We start from the raw sequence: 18,495 nt of genomic DNA, 5'->3' as shown, positions 1-18,495 counted from the left end.
ATCCCGCTGCTCTCCCTCTGCTGTTGGCAATCTACTGAGGGGCCTCCAGAACCCCTTCCACCAAATAACCCAAATGGATTTGCTCTGCACTCTATCACCTGTGTTCACTCATAATCTATTTAGTGCTTGACAAAGTGACAGCAAGCTATCATGAGCAGGTGCCTTTTTCTTCCTTCCCAAGATGATATCTTCAGCAGAAAATGGCCCTGGTACATTCCAAATTTAGCTGAAATGAAAGAAATATGAGGGTGAAGTTCCCATATGGAGCCTCTAGATGGGTGGAGGGCTAAAACGTTGGATTGCTTTCAAGTATGAAGAGGGACACAGGCCAGTTCCTGAAGAGCAAAAGCAATTGTAATGGAATTGAGGTAGTTCTATGACAAGTTGTGACAAATTCACTACCCTTGACCCTATTTCCACAGTCACTCGTCTTAAAGTAGCTCTTTTGAATGTGCCAGTGGAGAGAAATCTCATTTCCCTCACTGTGGGACCTCTAAGACTTACAGGAAAACATTGCTTTTTCTTCTTCTAGAGCACAAGCTCAGATACTGTGGGGAGACCTGCTGCCACGAGCCTGTCCCTCCTCCGCTGACCAGCCATCTCCTTTCTCCCTCTGCTTCTATCCCCAGTCTCCTGCCCACTCATAGTCCCCAGCCATGGCGGGAAGTATTCACTGTTGAAAGGACTGTCTTGTCAAGACCCCACACTTGCTATTGGCACCATTGTTTAAAACACACCCACTGACCCTTCGCTCTGTGCAGTAAGAGGCCCCACTGTTATGATCGTGGTGTCATTTTGGAAAGCTTGCATCTTAGAGCAGAATAAATAAAATTTTTAGAAATGAAGAAAAAGAATGAGATTAAAAGAGGTACGACAGGACAGAGCGTCTGGGGAAAGGGCATGGTGGCCTCTGCCAGGCACTTAGCTGAGAGTGAGTAGGAGCCGTCTCAAGGATTTCATAAAGAATGGACGTCACTGAGAGATTGCCAAACACTAGCTCTTCCTGGGGCCTCTCAGCTTGGTCATATTCATCTAAACTGCGGCAGTCTCTCAGGCTTAGAAGGGACAGAGATCTGAAACTGTGGTAAGACTGACCAGAGGAAAAGGGAGAGAGAAAGCCTTTATTTTACTTTCTAAAATCTGCCCATGGATCTACAGCCTGTGAAACCCTGGGAACCCCTATCTCACCTTGGAAAACCTGGTGGAAATTTCCCATGCCTTGTGCTCTACCTCTGTCCTCCAGTTCGTGGTGCAGCAGCTGGCCCAGTGTTCTCCTGGGTGGACAGCTGCTCCTGCTGACACTCCCCAGTCTTCCCTGCACTGCACTGTCCCCGGGGAAGGGCTCCAGCGAACTGTGTCCTGAAAACAGTCTCAGGAAAGGTGGGGTCCCCTCCAAGAAGTAGAGGCACACGCCATTCTTTCAGCGCTCATCTAGTGAATGTCTACTATATAGCGACATTATGCTGTGTGCCGGGGGTACAAGATGAATGAGGCATGACCCTTCCACTCAAGCTGGCAGGTAATAAGGTGCCCAGTCGCTACAGCACAGCTTTTTGGTGACTCTAGCCTTTCTCATGGAGGAAGACACCAAGGTGCAGAGCCATCAGATGGGCTGCTCACGAGTGGGCACAGCTGGCGCTTTGTCCTTAGGGCTCTCCTTTATGTCAACTTTTCATTAAGGGAGAATCAATGGAGGAAGAGGGAAGTGCCATGAAGAACCACTAAACCTGTTTTTAATCTCCTCTCACATATTTTTAAAAAATACCTAGTTAGAAACTAAAAATAAAAACTCGCGTTTTTCTGCACATGTCCCTGTACATGGTGTTCCTGCCTCGCCCCCCTCTTCCCTCGTGTTTTGTTCACCCTCCTCATGTCGGCCGCTATTGAAACACTGCTTCTTGTATTGTTTTCTGTTTTTGCTGGGTCTCATCAACTTGAGTTAAAGATAGTAATTTTTTTTTCTGATCTAGAAGGCAAAGGAAATAAGGTGTAGAATAGTGTTTTCCAAAATAAAATATCTATGGCAGCTTAGCGTGCTCTAAAATTTTGCAGGGTTACCCCGGGCCAGCTTTTGTACCTGAAGTATAGAGAATCATTAGCGTGTGTGTGTGTGTGTGTGTGTGTGTGTGTGTGTGTGTGTGTGTGTGTGTGATCATATTCACATAGCTTGCACAAGAGTGTGAAGGATTAAACCCCATATATACATATATCTTACACTTAAATATGTGTATTGAAATGTAAGATATTTAGTGTGTCCACCTTTACCTATAACAAAAATAAAGACAAAGAGAGAGGTTGGCAGTTGGCACCGAGTACTGCCCTCTTGCACAGGGATACCCAGGGCTCTTCAGTAGCCAAGGCAAGCTGACTAAAAAGTAGAGGTCATTATGATTTCTTTGCATGACCTCAAAGAGAAAGGAAGTTGCTGTGTCTCTATCATACGCTAAATACCAAGAAATTTAAGGACATATGTTTTACACTCTGTTGTGAAAAGCATTTGTTACTTTTCCACCAGAGAAAGTAGTGGTTATGCCTGGGAGTTCCACACAGAATCCTCTTTCCTTATCTCTGCAACTAGAAACATGAGAATTATATTCATTTAAACACTATCCCAGTTGTGAATGGGAGAATGCAGAGAAACACTGTTGGACAAGGGGGCAAATTTCAACTAATTAAGTAAAACAAAGAAAGTGTTGAGAGAACACAAGTAGTCTAACTAAAATGAACTCCTTACTTCACTTTGCCTCTAAGGCAATCCAGAGTCTTGGCCACTTGGTTTGCCAAGCAAAATGTTCTTTTATGCTCCGCTATTGACCCAGCAAGTTACATGGTGTAGCTTTATTGAAATAACATGTGCAAAGTGTCACCAAAGCAACAACGAGGATGAGATTACTTGCTCTACTCTCTTTCAAACAACAAGCAGTGGGGAGCTTATGCTAGTTAATTAAATGGCTGACATTCCAGGCTCCTGAATCCTTAGTTTTCAAAGCAGCAAACACTAGTCACAAATCGTTGCAATGAGCCAAGTGTGGTATTTTGCCTGACTTACCGTGTGTGTGTGTGTGTGTGTGTGTGTGTGTGTGTGTGTGTGTGTGTGAGAGAGAGAGAGAGAGAGAGAGAGAGAGAGAGAGAGAGAGAGAGAGAGAGAGAATGTTTTTGTTCCCTAGTCCTGGGACCCATCTTCATTTCAGTAGTTGTTTTGTTTATATTTCTAAAATGCAAATTGTGACTTTCTGCCTGGGAACACTACAAAGTCCTTCCCTACAAACCCTGAGGACACAGGAAACTCACAGAGTTCTCACAGAATTGGCTTTCCCCTCCTATTAGACACAATGATTTTCATAATGGGTTCTCAGAAAAATAAAATGCTTTTTTTTTTTTTACAAAGTAAAATTAGAGACTTTGAGGACCACCTAAAAAAAATTAGAAAAACAACTTAGTAGTCTCTTTATTGACTTTACAAAAATGCCAAATAACATGTTTTGAATTTCAACAGAACTCTATAAAATGTTCTAGAACTTTCTATAAGACACATGTACTCATGGTATCTTTGAACATATAAAAAATGATGATTCTATGTGTATGTCCTTTTTTCTACAAAACAGGTTAGAGACCATTTTTGAAAGGGGCTTTCTTTCTAAACAGTCCCATAGGAAGCCGATATCAAAAGTTATGTCAGAAAACAATAAGTATTAGGAATAAATGGAAACTTCCTGCACTTGCCATTTTCTCCCCATTCCTCAGAAAACTCTGGGCTCTATCTGCTCTAATCACTACTACCAAATGCTTCATGTACTCAGCCAACTTTTCCAGGTTGGCTGGCTTCCAACTAAGACTAAGAAAACTTTGGTTAGGAAGGTGGCTCTTTAAGAAATGCCCCTCACAGCCCAAACAGGCATCATCTTTTTATTTCTATATGTGAAGAAGTCTGAGGTCTTTTGTAATCAAAGTCTCTTCATAGCTTGGGGTCTGTGATTTGCAACACTTTAAGGACAAATCACAGAACACTCATTTTTACTTATTTGTTTATTTTTAAATCTTATTTATTTATTTATTTATTTATTATTTTAAACTTCAGTTTATTGGGGTAACATTGGTTAATACGATTATATAATTTTCAGGTGTACATTATAATCTGACATCTGTATATTCTGTTCTGTGTTCACCAACCAAAGTCCAGTTTCCTTCAGCTGCCATATATTTGATCCCCTTTTCCCACTTCATCCTACCCCTACTCCCCTATATTTGACCCCCTTTACCCTGTCAACCTCCCCCCTCCTCCCCACCTCCTACCCTCTGGGAACTACTAGTCTATAGCCCATGTCCATGAGTCTCTGTTTGTTTGTCCCGTTCACCTGTTGCTTTTAGGTTTATATCCCACATATAAGTGATATCATGTGATTTTCAACTTTTTCTGTCTGGCTTATTTCGCTTAGCATGCTTATCTCTAGGTCCATCCACGTTGTGGCAAATGGCAGTATTTCATCCCTTCTTATGGCTCAGTAATATTCCATTGTGTATATATGTACCACAGATTCTTTAGCCAATCATCCATCGTAGGACACTTCTCATTTTAAAATGTAGATACTTTATTTGAGAGAGGCCAAATCCAGTGAACCACGATTAAACTTAAGCATGAAAAACAGAGAATAGGTTTCAAGAAAGGGCACAGGGCAATCAAATGTCAGTACTGTTTAGGCAAAAGATGTGGCTCTGTGAAGGCTTGTTAGCCTACACAGGATGTTACAGCAAAAGCGACCAGGGAAAGCAAGAGCATTGTTCAGACATTGTCTATTTTCAGATTGGGGACACGGAACAAGGATGCTCCTTAGAGGAAGAAGTAGGTGGTGAGACAGCAAGAAAGCTGACTACTAAATAATTCTACCTGGAGTCAGACCTATGTTGTCCAGATAAAGACACCGTCTTTAAGAGTCTTATAAATCATAACTATATATATCCAGGCTTGGGGACATCTTATTCAGAAGGATGAATATGATCCCACCACCGCTTATATCAACCTTCAAAAATATGGTGGTCAGTTTTCTGGGCTTCCATTCTAGAAGAGCAACGGAAATGAAATCAATGTACCATCCATCAACTCCTTGTTCAAGTTGAATTTCAAAATAATGAGTTACTCTAGAAATATGTATTGCTATAAAACATTTGAAAGGAAACATTTGAGATAAAATGACCCTATGTTTTTAGGAAAACAATGTTCCTGGCAATGAGTCAAAATCTTCTATTTAAAAGAAAATATTAGTTAATGATGTTGAACATCTTTGAATATGTCTGCTGGCCATTTGTATGTCTTCTTGGGATAAGTGTCTGTTCAGATCCTCTGCCCTTTTTTCAATTGGACTGTTTGTTTTTTTTTGTTGAGTTGTAGGAGTTCTTTATATATTTCAGATGTTAGCCCCTTATCGAAGGTATTGTTTGCAAATATCTTCTCCCATTGGGTTTGTTGCCTCTTTGTTTTGTCGATGGTTTCTTTCGCTGTGCAGAAGCTTAGTTCGATATAGTCCTATTTATTTATTTTTGATTTTAATTCCTTTGCTTTTGAGGTCAAATTCATAAATTCCTCTCTAAAACCAAGGTCCATGAGTTTGGTACCTATTAGGGAAATGCAAATTGAAACTACACCTGTAAGAATGGCTGTTATCAACAGGACAAATAATAAGTATTGCAGAGGTGTAAGGAGGTAGATAAGGGTGAAGAGGGTCAAATATATGGTGACTTTTGGTGATGAACACACAATACAATATACAAATGATGTATTATTAAACTGTACACTTGAATCTATATAATTGTATTAACCAATGTCACCCCCAATAATTTAATTAAAAAAAAAAGAAAATATTGATGTGAAAACATCAAATATTTAAAAAATTATGCCTTCTAAAGAAAAATAAGGAAATATCACAGAAGTAAGTCTTTTGTATGTTTTTGATGGATTTGTACTATTAGGATTTGAAGCCTGAGTTTCTCTTTAAAATGATAGAATCTATGATGAAGCTGTGTTATGTTCAGCACATTTATCTCTCAGTTGGTGAATATGATATCAGTTCCTTGAAAAATTATATGACAATATATTTTCAGTTTCATAAGAATCTACTTCTGGCTTCCTTCGGTTGGTATTTAACAGGCAATGAAACATTTTCCACAGATTGAAACAGATACCTCAGGATCTTACTTATAACTCATTGAAAGAAGACAGGATATGGCAATAGAACGATTTCAGCTTCCTCAGAAATACAGAAATTAACTAGAATTTGCTAAGTTAGAAATCTTTTGATAGCCATCTGACATGGGGATTCTTGAGGTGGATCTACGTCAAGCTTTGGGGCGAGTTGCCTGTGCATGTTTGCATGTTTCTGTGTGAATATACATTGTCCTAGGGCCATAGTTTTCATTAGATTCTGAAGAGGTAACTCTAAAAAGTTAAGAGCCACTAGTGTAAAGTAAAATAAAAATGAAAAAGTCAGTTAGAAACAGAAGTGTATTTTGGAAAGAACAAATATTGTGAAATTGAATAATTATAGTAGAGGAAGGATTTGTTTACTCCAACATTTTCCTGAGAACCTGGCACTGAGGTCTGGGGAGGGACAAGGCAGAGCCTCATTCCCATGGGGGTAGAGGCAGCCACTGAGCAGTCTTGATGTCTACAAAGGCAAGATTTACTTTTAGGGTTTTACAAATGTATGACAAGATAAAAGGTCCAGACTCACTGTGTCCAGATATTGACTTGAAAGAATTCAGGAGAACAGTGTGTGAGGAGGGTGCCTAGTGTCAGAAAGACCAGGCTTCCTGGGAACTCAGACAAGCATTGCCTTCTACTTCAAGTTTGAAATTAAGTAATGGAAGGGAACATATCACAAACAAAATGAACTCCTTGTAAATGTGTTGAACTCCACATCTGCAAGAGGATTTCATCTTACCTACAGATATTGAAGTTCGCATCCTTTAACATCAATCAAAATCCAAGGCTGAAGATAATGCAGGACACAGCCTTACCATACACATGCATACACATGAAGACCAGCTGGAAAAGAGAGAGTGTATTAGGGTTCTCCAGAGAGACAGAACTGATAGAAGATGCAGGGAGCGGGCAGATGGAATTAGCTTATGCAATTATGGAGGCCAAGAAATCCCAACATCTGAGTCAGCAAACTGGAGATCCGGAGAGCCCACAGTGTAAGTTCCAGTTGGAACACCGGCAAGCTCTTCTGAAGTCAGAAAAAGACCAATGTCCCTGTTCAAGGCAATTAGGCAAGAGAAGTTTCTTCTTACTCAGTACTTTTGTCCTATTCAGATCTTCAACTGATTGGATGCCCCCCCCACCCCCATATTGAGGAGGATCACCTGCTTCGCTCAGTCCATCGATTCAAGTGTTAATCACATCCTGAAATACTCTCATAGACACGCAAAGAATAATGTTTGACCAAACATTCAGGCTCCTTGTGGTCCAGTCGAGTTGACATACAAAATTAACCATCACTAGAGAACTAATTCTTTTTAACAGATACGCCAGCTCCTACATATCCAAAGATCTATTATCTTCTTTAAAACTGCCAACAGTTCTAATAATAATGGCTGGCCTTTCCTGAGCACTTACTGCCTACCAGAAAATATCTGAGCACATCACATGAATTGAATCACTTGATCCTTACCACAACTCTGTAAAGAATGACTATTATTCTTCCCATCTTATGAATGATGAAACTGAGGCATAGCAAGTCCAAGATTATGCAAGAAGAAAGGGAGTCTTGATCTGGTCCCAGAGTTGTATTCCCAACTGCCTCTCATCCTCTCTCCTGCATTTATTCTGATCCTATAAAGCTTCCACATTTCAATATGCTTTATGCTTTTCTAACTTTATTTTTTAAAGACACAGTCAAGTGCCTACATGACCTATTTTGAAATTGACTTCTCTTGAAGATTAGATGGATGATAGATAGATGAGAGAGAGAGAGAGAGAGAGAGAGAGAGAGAGAGAGAGAGAGAGAGAGAGAGAGATGCTAAATATAATTTGATATCACATCTGTCTTTTAAGGTAGTTGATAAACTCTGATTATACCAATTATAAACTAACAAGGTAGATTCTCAAGTGCTTGTCACATACTCCCTCTAACCCTCTAAAAACAATGGCAAAAGAGAGTTTGGTCAGTGGAAGATGCATGTAATTGTTATAAAAATATTCTATCCTAACTGAATATGACAGTAAGAAAATTTAACCATAGTGATTCCTGGAATCTCCACCAAAGAGAATGTTGTGATTGCAGTACCCTCCTTCCTGTATGCCAAACATATAGCATTAACAGGTTAAAATGAATTAATTTTAAAAATTATAGTTGTGCTGAAAAATGAGATAAATGACTCATCCATGAACAGAACAGAGTACACAGCAGTAAATGAGATTCGAGATGAAAACAGGCATGCAGTCAGGTCTAAGTTGGGCTCCTCGTTTTCAATGGGGCTTCCATGTTGGGCTGTTAAACCATTTGGAGCTGCCCGATGTGATGGGAGGCAATAGAGGCAGCGGTAGGAGCTCGAGGTGAGTAAGCCCTTGCTGGCTCAGGAACAGGAGACATGACACTGCCACAGGACACACCGAGAGAAAAAAATGGTTCTGAACCAGGGATGTTGTGGGAGATGGATAGTAAACTGTCCACACAGAGTTATTAACGTAGGGAAAGGAAAAGAAAACATTCATGTGTGTGCACGCATGCGCATACACATACGCACACATACACACATACATCCTTCTCAAGGTGAGCCTGAAAACTAAAGCAAGAACAAGACATTCTGAAACAAACAAACAAGAAAATCCAAAAAGTATCTGAATCCAGAGCAAGGGAGAGTACAAAAAATAAATACTATAACTCAAACAAAAATATGTAAACTGGAATTTAAAACTAAACAGAAGAAATAATAAAATTAGATTTGTCGTAGCCACAGAATTAGACAGCTCTAATTCCGTACTGAGTGATCCAGAATGAAACGCAGGCAGATGAAGAAATATGAAGTATGGAAAAGAGGTTAGGCAACCTGGAGACAGACCGAGCCCCTCACTGATGGGTCTAACAGAGTGCTGGAAGCATGAAGCACACAGAATGGCGGAGTGGCGATTTTTGGAGAACTAATGGCTGAGGACTTTCCTGAAGTGGAAGCAAAAGGAGTCCTCATCTACGTAGTGCATGCCACATGTGAAAGAGAGAAAAATAAGCACTTTGTGATGAAACTGCACAACGTTAAAGGAAAAGACAATCGTCAGAAGTTATGAAGAAGTGACCGAATATCTGCAAATGAGTAATTGTCATGGTGGTGTATTCGTTTTCTATATTGTGTAAATAATTGACACAAAATTTTCAGCTTAAAACAACACACATTTCTTATCCCAAAGTTTCTGTGGGTCAGGAGTTGGGACACAGCTTAACTGGGTTCTCTATGAGGCTACAGTCAAGGTGTTGGCCAGGGCCAGGTTCTTGTCAGAGGCCCAATTAGAGAAGGATTCACATGCAAGCTCATGCAAGTTGTTAGCAGAGTTCATTTCCTTGCAATCGTTGGACTCATGGCTACTTACTTCTTCAAAGCAGCAAACAGAGCGAGACTAGAGCCAGTATGCTAGCAAGGCACTCTTATATAACATAATGTCATTTCAGCAGTGACACCCCATCTCCCTCACCATATTCTATTGGTTGGAAGCACATCACCCACCCACAGTCAAAGGAGGGGATTTTATAAGAGACTGAGTACCAGGAGAGATTGTAGAGACCGCCTTAAAGTTTGTCTGCTATAGGTAACAGTAAACATATCACCAATAATAGATACCAGAAGATAGTGGTGTAATATCCTTAAAATGATGGAGAAAGTAACTGTCAGTGTGTACCAGGATGAATGACCATTCGTCATGAGGGCCAAATGAAGCCATTTTCAAACACATAAAAACAGAGAGTTGTCCACCACAGACTCTTCTTGAATTTTTAAGGACTATAGTCTTTAGCAAGAAAGATATTGGTAAAATCTGACAATATAGCTAACTACTGACAGTAAAATATTAATAATTGATTTTGTTTTAAAAAAGATAGACCTAAATTTCAGATGGCAATAACAAGAAGGTGGGAGATAAGATGGAAAGTGTGTAAAGCATGCCAGCCTACTAACGGTACCGTCATTGTTTGGGAGGACAGAAGCACTGGGTAAGTTAAGACAGCATTAAGAAAGTGTAAAATAAAATCTATACATTAAAGCCAAATTTTACATAAAAGTGGAAGATTATAAACTGTAATATTCAAACCAATATAAGGAAAAAAAAAACAAAGCAAATCCAAAACAACCACCACCGTCACCAATAACAAAAAGCTTTATCAATTTAATGTCAAGAAAGAAGAAAAATATAGCCAAAGAAAACATGGTACTAAAGAGGTAGTAGAAAGAAACCCAAATGTGTCAATAAACGTAAAATGATTATATTCACCTATTAAAATGCACTGCCTTTAAGAGACAGAGTTAAAATATCTGAAGAAAGTTTAAACATAAAATAATTTTTTAAATTCATGAATTTCAAGGATCCTCATTGCTTCAGTCAGTGAGTCTCCAACTTGTAATGAATTCCCTGAGGGATTTGTTGAAAATACAGACTCTTGGGCCCCTATTTAGAAATGTTGACTAAGTAGTCTTGGTTTCTAAATCCAATTATCTAAATGTTTAACCAGTTGCTTCTTTTCTTGAAATAATTTTTATTTTTCAACTATAGTTGACTTTCAAAATTATTTTATACTAGTTTCAGGTATATAGTATAATGGCTAGACATTTATGTAATTTACAAGGTGACCCCCCTTGATAAGTCTAGTACCCACCTGGCATCATACGTAGCTATTACAACGCTACAATGAATGTAGAAATGCATGTATCTTTTTGAATTAGCATTTTGGGGTTTTTTCAGATAAATGCCCAGAAATGGAATTGTCCAGTCATCATTATTGGGTAGTTCGATTTTTAATTTTTTGAGGACCCTCCATACTGTTTTCCATAGTTAGCCAGCTCTTTCTGATGAAGGTATTCTAAGTATCAACGCTAGAATATCGGGTTTTTCCACCCTCGGCTTTGCCCTGAAAACCTTCCCCCATCATATAATCTTACTTCTCCTAACTTAGCTTTTCCTGGTCCCCCAACAAATGATACTTTCCCTTCCGTTATCCCCCCATGTGTCCAAGCTCATTTATCATACTGGACCCTTCCAGCACTTGGTATGGAAAGCTGAAATCCTAGGCTATATCATTATCATTTATGAACAAATCAAAGTGTGGGAAAAGTAAATCAGAGTGGAGGTAAAACAACACCAAGAAGAAGGAGAAAGAGATAAAAAAGAAAAGGAGAAGAAGGAAGGGACAGAGGACTGACAGAGACAGAGGATGCTTAGGAGGCAGGCAGCGGAGACAGGCACAGAGGCACCAGCATGGTGAGACGGAGACGGGAGAGCAGGGAACCGTGACTTGTCTGCTTATTGCTTCCCAGGCTCCAAATCTTTGGGGTTAGATCCAGGGTGCTCTACGGCCATTGTTTCTGCAGCAGCAAAGATGAAAGTCAGACAAAATAATCCAAAAGTGCTGAACTCTGATGGCTAAGTCCTCAGGGGTTTAGTAGACTTTACTTTCCTCAGATATTGAGGAAAGTCTTCATCTGAAGTCCATTAAGCAAATTAAAAAGCAGGAGAAAAATAAACATAGATTGATGTAGATAGCAGTTTTGTGAGGCAAAGGGAGCAGTTAGTTCTGACAAAATTGCCAACCTTGGATCCGCATCCCTTAGAACTCCTAAGATACTGTTCTCACCAACATACTTTGCTGGCAGTCATAAAAGAAAGCCAATATAATTTTTTCCCCTACAAACACAGTGGTGGGTACAAACTAAATGTAAAAATATTATCCACTTTGTTTCTTAGTACAATTCCAGACATCAAGACATTTGTCATTTGGCCTCTAAGCAGGAAAATAAATAACAAATCCACTACTACTATAAATATACATATACACACACACACACACACACGTATATACATATATATATATATATATTTAAGGATTATATACCACACATGACTTTAAATGAAATGAAACCACGTTAATATGCATTTCTCCCAAATAAAAACTTACGTGTTAAAGAACCACTTCAAAGTCATGCCTCTTTGCTATTATTAGTATATCTGAAAAACAAGGCATTTTATGTCCTAGATCTGTAATAATCTAAAAAGGAGTTATCGCACACCATGATGTACAAAGGACCATGCTTGGCGCCTGTGATACATGCAAATAACATGAACAAAAGACCTACATTCAGATCCTCTTCCTTACGTATGACTGTGCATTTAATTAGCCACTTAAAAATAAAGTCAGCACTTGGACTTTGTCTCAGAGGCAAAGAACATTCCCTTGCGGCAATGCTGTCTGAGTTTTACGTGTATTTTCCTCAGAAGCAGGGGCGAAGCCAGCATTAGATTTTCCATTTCACATTCTATGGCAGATTCAGAGGCCACGCTCTTCCTCACCTTGCCCTGAGGTTATGGAAACCGAGCCCGTGGCAGCCGCACTCGCTAACAGCTTCACATGCATTCCCTGGTTCCTCTCCAGGACTCTGGGATGCAGAAAGCAGAGGGGGTGATGCCTACATACAAATATAGTCCTCGGAGTTTCGAAGCCAAGTAAATCCAGCATTTCAAAACATTCTTACATTTTAAAAGGCTCAAGCTTTCCAAAGTTTGCAAAATTCTTGACTTCCAAATATCTCCGGGCTTTGCTTTATACTGAACACGTATAAGCATAATTATACACATCGTATATTTCCAAACAAATAAAGGGGAACGCAAACCTGAGTCATCAAAACACATCAAAAGTGGGAAGTATTGTTTTGCAAAAATGTCACAGTATATTCTTAAAGTAAAAAGATATTAAGTCGTACTAATTTTTGATAGATGAAAGCACACTTTTATCTTTTATGTGTAATTAGTTACAAGGAGAGTATCTTTAATGCATAAAGGAACAGATTCTTCCTTGACCCAAATAACTACCTACCATTTATCTCTCAAAAGAGCTCATAACCCCAAACCTAGTTGCTGGTCTCTGGACACCAAACATCAGATTAAATCCAATTATTCTTTCTAGCAAACACAGGAAGCTCATAACCAGTTTAAATTTACAGAAACCCCAAATCTCATTTTTACCAATCATTTTTACCCTCTTTTCCCTTGAAATGTTTTTGAGAGCTGTCTTCAAAACAAAATGGACCAAGTCGGGCTTCTCTGTTGCCTGCCTTTCCCACTGATTAGTGGAGATGCTGATGACTAGGAAAATGCATGAATTGTGTAGAAACCAGAGATGGGGCATTCAAATACTCCACAAAGAAAAAATACAAAGGAACAAGAGTTTCCCTAAATCCCCAAAAGAAATGAGAAATAATAACCCCCTGGAAGTGCCCATGATTTTTAACATCCGTGGAATGCTTGGTTGAGTTAATATCAACTATTACAACCACATCTGGGTTAGCAAGCGGAATTTCCATGCAATCTTGGATCCTCGACTTTTCTTATGCAACCAACCTCATTAGTGGCACAAACTCTGCCGTGAAAACTCATCCAGATTTGCAACCAGCGTTACCTTTTCATCAAAAACATTTAAGATGTGTAAGGCGAAGTGTAAAATCCTGGGCCGTGTACATATGGGGAGTAGCTATGAAGTAAGGATCTGGCCAGGTGGGAGCACCTTATGGAATCAGGCTGACGACCCTCGGAAGAGAGGAGAAATGGGGGCTAGGGGCTCTGACTAAGAGAGGGTGAAAGCAGAGACAGCTTCTAAGGGACACGGAATGCCTTAATCAAGATCAGCCACTGCGAATGGAAAGTACATTTCCTAATTCACTTGTGTAAAGAGTATTGGGCAATAACAACAATTTGCTCTTCTTGTTTAGAATTCTGCCAGATAATTGCTGTGTTCAGAAAAGAAAGTGATGACTCCAGTTATCATGTTATAGTGATATGGGCTGGTTTGTGGAAAGTTGCACCTCTGGATTAAATGGTAATTTATTGTTATTCGTTTTTAAACTGAGCTTCCATTGATATGTTCTATTAACCTAACATTTATTAAGCTCTGACAAGATGACAAGCACTAGGAGACTCTTATGGCAAGTCACTTAATTACAAATATTCATTCAATAAGCACTTACTGAATGCCTACTCAAAGCCAAACTTTGTGCTACGGTGCTAAAATACAAGGTAGCTCTGAGCCTTTTAAATTGTGGTAAAATTGGCATATAATACTATATTGGCTTCAGGTACACAATGTAATGATTTTATATACATACATACATACATACACACACACACATATACATACACACACACACATATATAAATGATCACCACAATAAGTTTGGTTAAAATCTATCACTCTTCGTGGATACAGAATATCTTTTCTTGTGACTAGAACTTTTATAATCTACTCCCTTAGCAACCTTCAAATATGCAATGCTACAGTATTAACTACAGTCACTGTGCTGTACATTGTATCCCCAGGACTTATTTATTTTATAACTGGAAGTTGGTACTTTTTTACTTCCTTTATTCAGTTTGCCCACACCCAGACCTCCACCTGTTCTCTGTATCTATCTGCCTGTTTTGTTTTGTTTTGTTTTGCTTTGTTAGATTGCACATATAAGTAAAATCATATGGTATTTGTCTTTCCCTGTCTGACTTACTTAACTTAGAACAATGTCCTCCAAGTCCATTCGTGTTGTTACAAATGGCAAGATTTCATTCCTTTTTATGAGTGAATAATATTCTTCTGTGTGTATGTATGTGTATGTGTAATTTTCTTTATCCATTCATCCACCAATGGATACTTAGGTTGTTTCTATACTTTGGCTATTACAAATAATGGTGCAATGAACATGTGGGTGTAAATATCTTTTCAAGTTAGTGTTTTCATTTTCTTTGGATAAATATCCAGAATTGGAATTGCTAAATCATATGGTAGTTCTATTTTTAATTTTTTGAGCTACTTCTTACTGTCTTCCATAGTGTCTGCACTAATTTACATTCCCAATAACTGCACGCGGGTTCCCTTTTCTTCACACCTCTGCCAACATTTGTTATTTTTTGAGTGTTTGATAATTGCTAGTCTAATAGGTGTGAGGTGGTGTTTCATTGTGATTTTGTTTTTCATTTCCCTTGTGATTAGTGATTTTGAGCATCGTTTTTTATATACCTGTTGCCCATCTGTATATCTTCTTTGGAAAAAATGTCTATTCGGATCTTCTGCCTATTTTTTAATCAAATTGTTTGGGTTTTTTTGCTACTTCGTTGTATGAGTTCTTTACATATTTTGGATATTAACCCCTTATTAGATATGTGATCTGCAAATACTTTTTTCCATTCAGTAGGTTGCCTTTTTATTTTGTTGATGGGGGCCTCAGCTTGTTAATCTGTAAAAGAAGGTACTAACTGCAACATTTCTAAAATTTCTTTCTGTCGTAAAAAAAAATCTCATTTCGATTAGTTTTATTATTTGTTTATAAATAGTTTGTCTTTCATTTATAAACTTCGAATCCAGATTCATTACTGTGATTTTTCCTGAATCTAAATTATACATTGAAAAGGTCACCAGACGATTTAGTTCTCACCACTGGAGCCTGCCAGCATTGAGAATGGAGATAAACGTTAACTGGAATTTTAAACACATGCTTACAAATTACTGCAAACCTCAGATACAATAAATAAATGACAGCGAGGGAATCAAGATCCTTAGAATTATTCCCATAAAACTTCTTTCCCACTCAATAGTGGCAACGTAATCAGGATTCCAGCATAAACGGGGTCCTCCTTTTGTGGGACATGCTCAAGGCTAAAGGTGGTTTGGTTGGTACCTCATACCCCAGCTATCTGGCCTGCTATCACAACCCTGTTGCCACTGACAGGAGCTAGGAGCATAAGCCCGCTAGGTTTCAGTTCTCCTTATTCAGGGAGTGCACAGTTGGATTAAATGATGGAAAAAGTCATGCCACACAGACATTTTCCTTTCAAGAAGTTAGAGAGAGTTCAGCCACAGTGCAAGTTCTTTCTGCATTTATCTTGGACTAAAAAAAAAATTGGAAATGGCTATAACATGACATGCTGACATATGAGAGTGAAAATGGGGGAAGGTTTGTAAGGACGATGGCAGAGAAAGTGGTCTACAAATGGTTGGATATTTGTGGGAGGAAAAGTAGCAAAAATGCAGTGGGAAGGACTGGCCATTCGCACACATATCCACACACGGATTTTTCTCAAGATTAGAGCACAAATGACTGAAGAAATTCTTGGGGTACCACAAAGTTTAGTAAATCTACGTTTCAATAATCAATGTTATCCTACTATCCTGAACTGTACCAGGATTTTGGAGTGTTTGGAACGCTGGAGAACTTTCATTATGCATTTGGCAAATGTTAAAAAAAATGTCAAAAATAGAAACAATAAGAAAGACCCAGTATGAGATTTGCGTGGCATGAAAGACACGTGAAGAATTCCTACGTCATCAATACTTGTGCTTCCAGGCGGGGCAGAACGCTCAGGAGGGTGAGCCATCTAACCTTGGCAGAGCAGCCTCCAAAGTAGCAGTTCTTAATGTTCTGAAAGTCTTAGATTCCTTTAAAAATTAGGTCAAATTCAGAGTTTATCCCCAGAAAAGTGCACACATATATCCCCACTTTGCATACAATCATAGGAGATTTTTCGGATCTCCCGAAGCCTTGGACTAAGCCCTGTACCCACTGATTTAAAGTAGTTGTTGCTGTGATCACCATCAGGATGACAAAGTCTAAGTTTGATTTGTTTATAATCCTGCACTGGTCTTAGCTTTGTGACCGGTTGCTCCATGTAGATAAATGTATGAGGTTAGCAGCTTAAATCCTTATTCCTAAACTCTATGGCTCTTATGTCCTCATCTCATTTTACGTGGCCCCATATAAGGGAACTGCGAATAATGTATCCATTCATTCCTTTCAGTTAATCATGATATATAGCAGCTTGAATGCCACAGTAGACTATCATTATGTGGTCACATTTTATTTAAAAAATTAAGTAAGATTACACTATATTATTAGGGTTAACTATATTATAAGTTAACTTGATTACTTTTACAAAAATGAGGTCTTTAAATAATAGAATCTTCACAATAATTTGTAATGAGAAGTGATTTTGAAAATCTTTTGTGCCACATTTGCTGGGTTTTCCTTTGGCAAAGTAGTTAAATGGGTTGTCAGATTTAGAGATTAATCATTTTTTTATTTTAAAATAAACGAGTCCATTGACTGTATTTTTTTTCCCCCAGCACCACTAAGCAATTCTCCATTTCTCAGAAGACACTTGACTGAGTGTCCTACAATTTAACTCAATTCTAACACTACCTACCAGGGGATAGGGTCAGACCTCATAGGTTAAGGGCTCAGTCTCACAAGACTGCCCTCCACTTCAGCTGCCCAAGTTCAAGTTGTTAATTGTTCTTCTGATCAACAGGCTGTAAGTTGGAGGCACCCACGATCCTCTCCTTGGGTTCAATTAATTTACTAGTGCTGCTCACGGGACTCAAGAAACCAGTTTACTTACTGGATTACGGGTTTATTACAAAGGATATTAAAAGATACAAAGGAACAGTGAGATGAAGAGAAGCATAGGGAGAGGTCCAGAAGGGTCCCAAAGAGAGGAGCTTTGGTCCTTGTGGAGTTTAGAGTGTGCCACCCTCCTCCCAGCATTTGGTACGTGCTGGTTCCTGAATCTAGACGTTCTCTGAACCACCTCTTTTTGGGTTTTTATGGGGCCTTCATTACATAGGCATGATTGATGAACTCATTGGCCATTGGTTATTGAACTTCATCTCCAGCCCCTCTCCTCTCCTTGGAAGTCGCGATGTGGGGCCGAAAGTTCCAACCCTCTAATCACACTTGGTTCCCCTGGCAACCAGCCCCCATCCTTCTGGTACTTTCCAAAAATAACTTCATTAATATAAATTCGGTGTGGTTGAAAGGGTTTGTTATGGATATCAAGACACTTTTATCATTCTTATCACTGGGAAATTGCAAGGTCTTTAGGATCTCTGTTCCACAAATGGGAACAAGAACCAAATATATATTTCTTATTAGAAATCACAATATCACACATATATTTCAAATGTGATCAATTTTTTTTGTTACACATGCCTATTAGTGGTATCCTAAACAGATTTTTAGTTTTTTTTTTTTTTGTGGAATAATTTTAGATTTATAGAAAAGTTTCAGTCTCCATATATCTTTTACCCAGCTTCCCTGATGTTGACATCTTACATATCCACAACACATCTGTCAAAACCAAGCAATTAATGTTGGTACAATGCATCAACTACAGGCTTTATTCAGGTTTCACCAGTTTTCCTAACAGTCTCTTTTTTTCTATTTCAGGATCTAATACAGGATACCACATTATATTTTGTCATCATG

Source organism: Rousettus aegyptiacus, unplaced genomic scaffold (assembly GCF_014176215.1).
Source record: "Rousettus aegyptiacus isolate mRouAeg1 unplaced genomic scaffold, mRouAeg1.p scaffold_m13_p_10, whole genome shotgun sequence".
Taxonomy (NCBI): domain Eukaryota; kingdom Metazoa; phylum Chordata; class Mammalia; order Chiroptera; family Pteropodidae; genus Rousettus; species Rousettus aegyptiacus.
Note: the sequence above shows the minus strand (reverse complement) of the source record.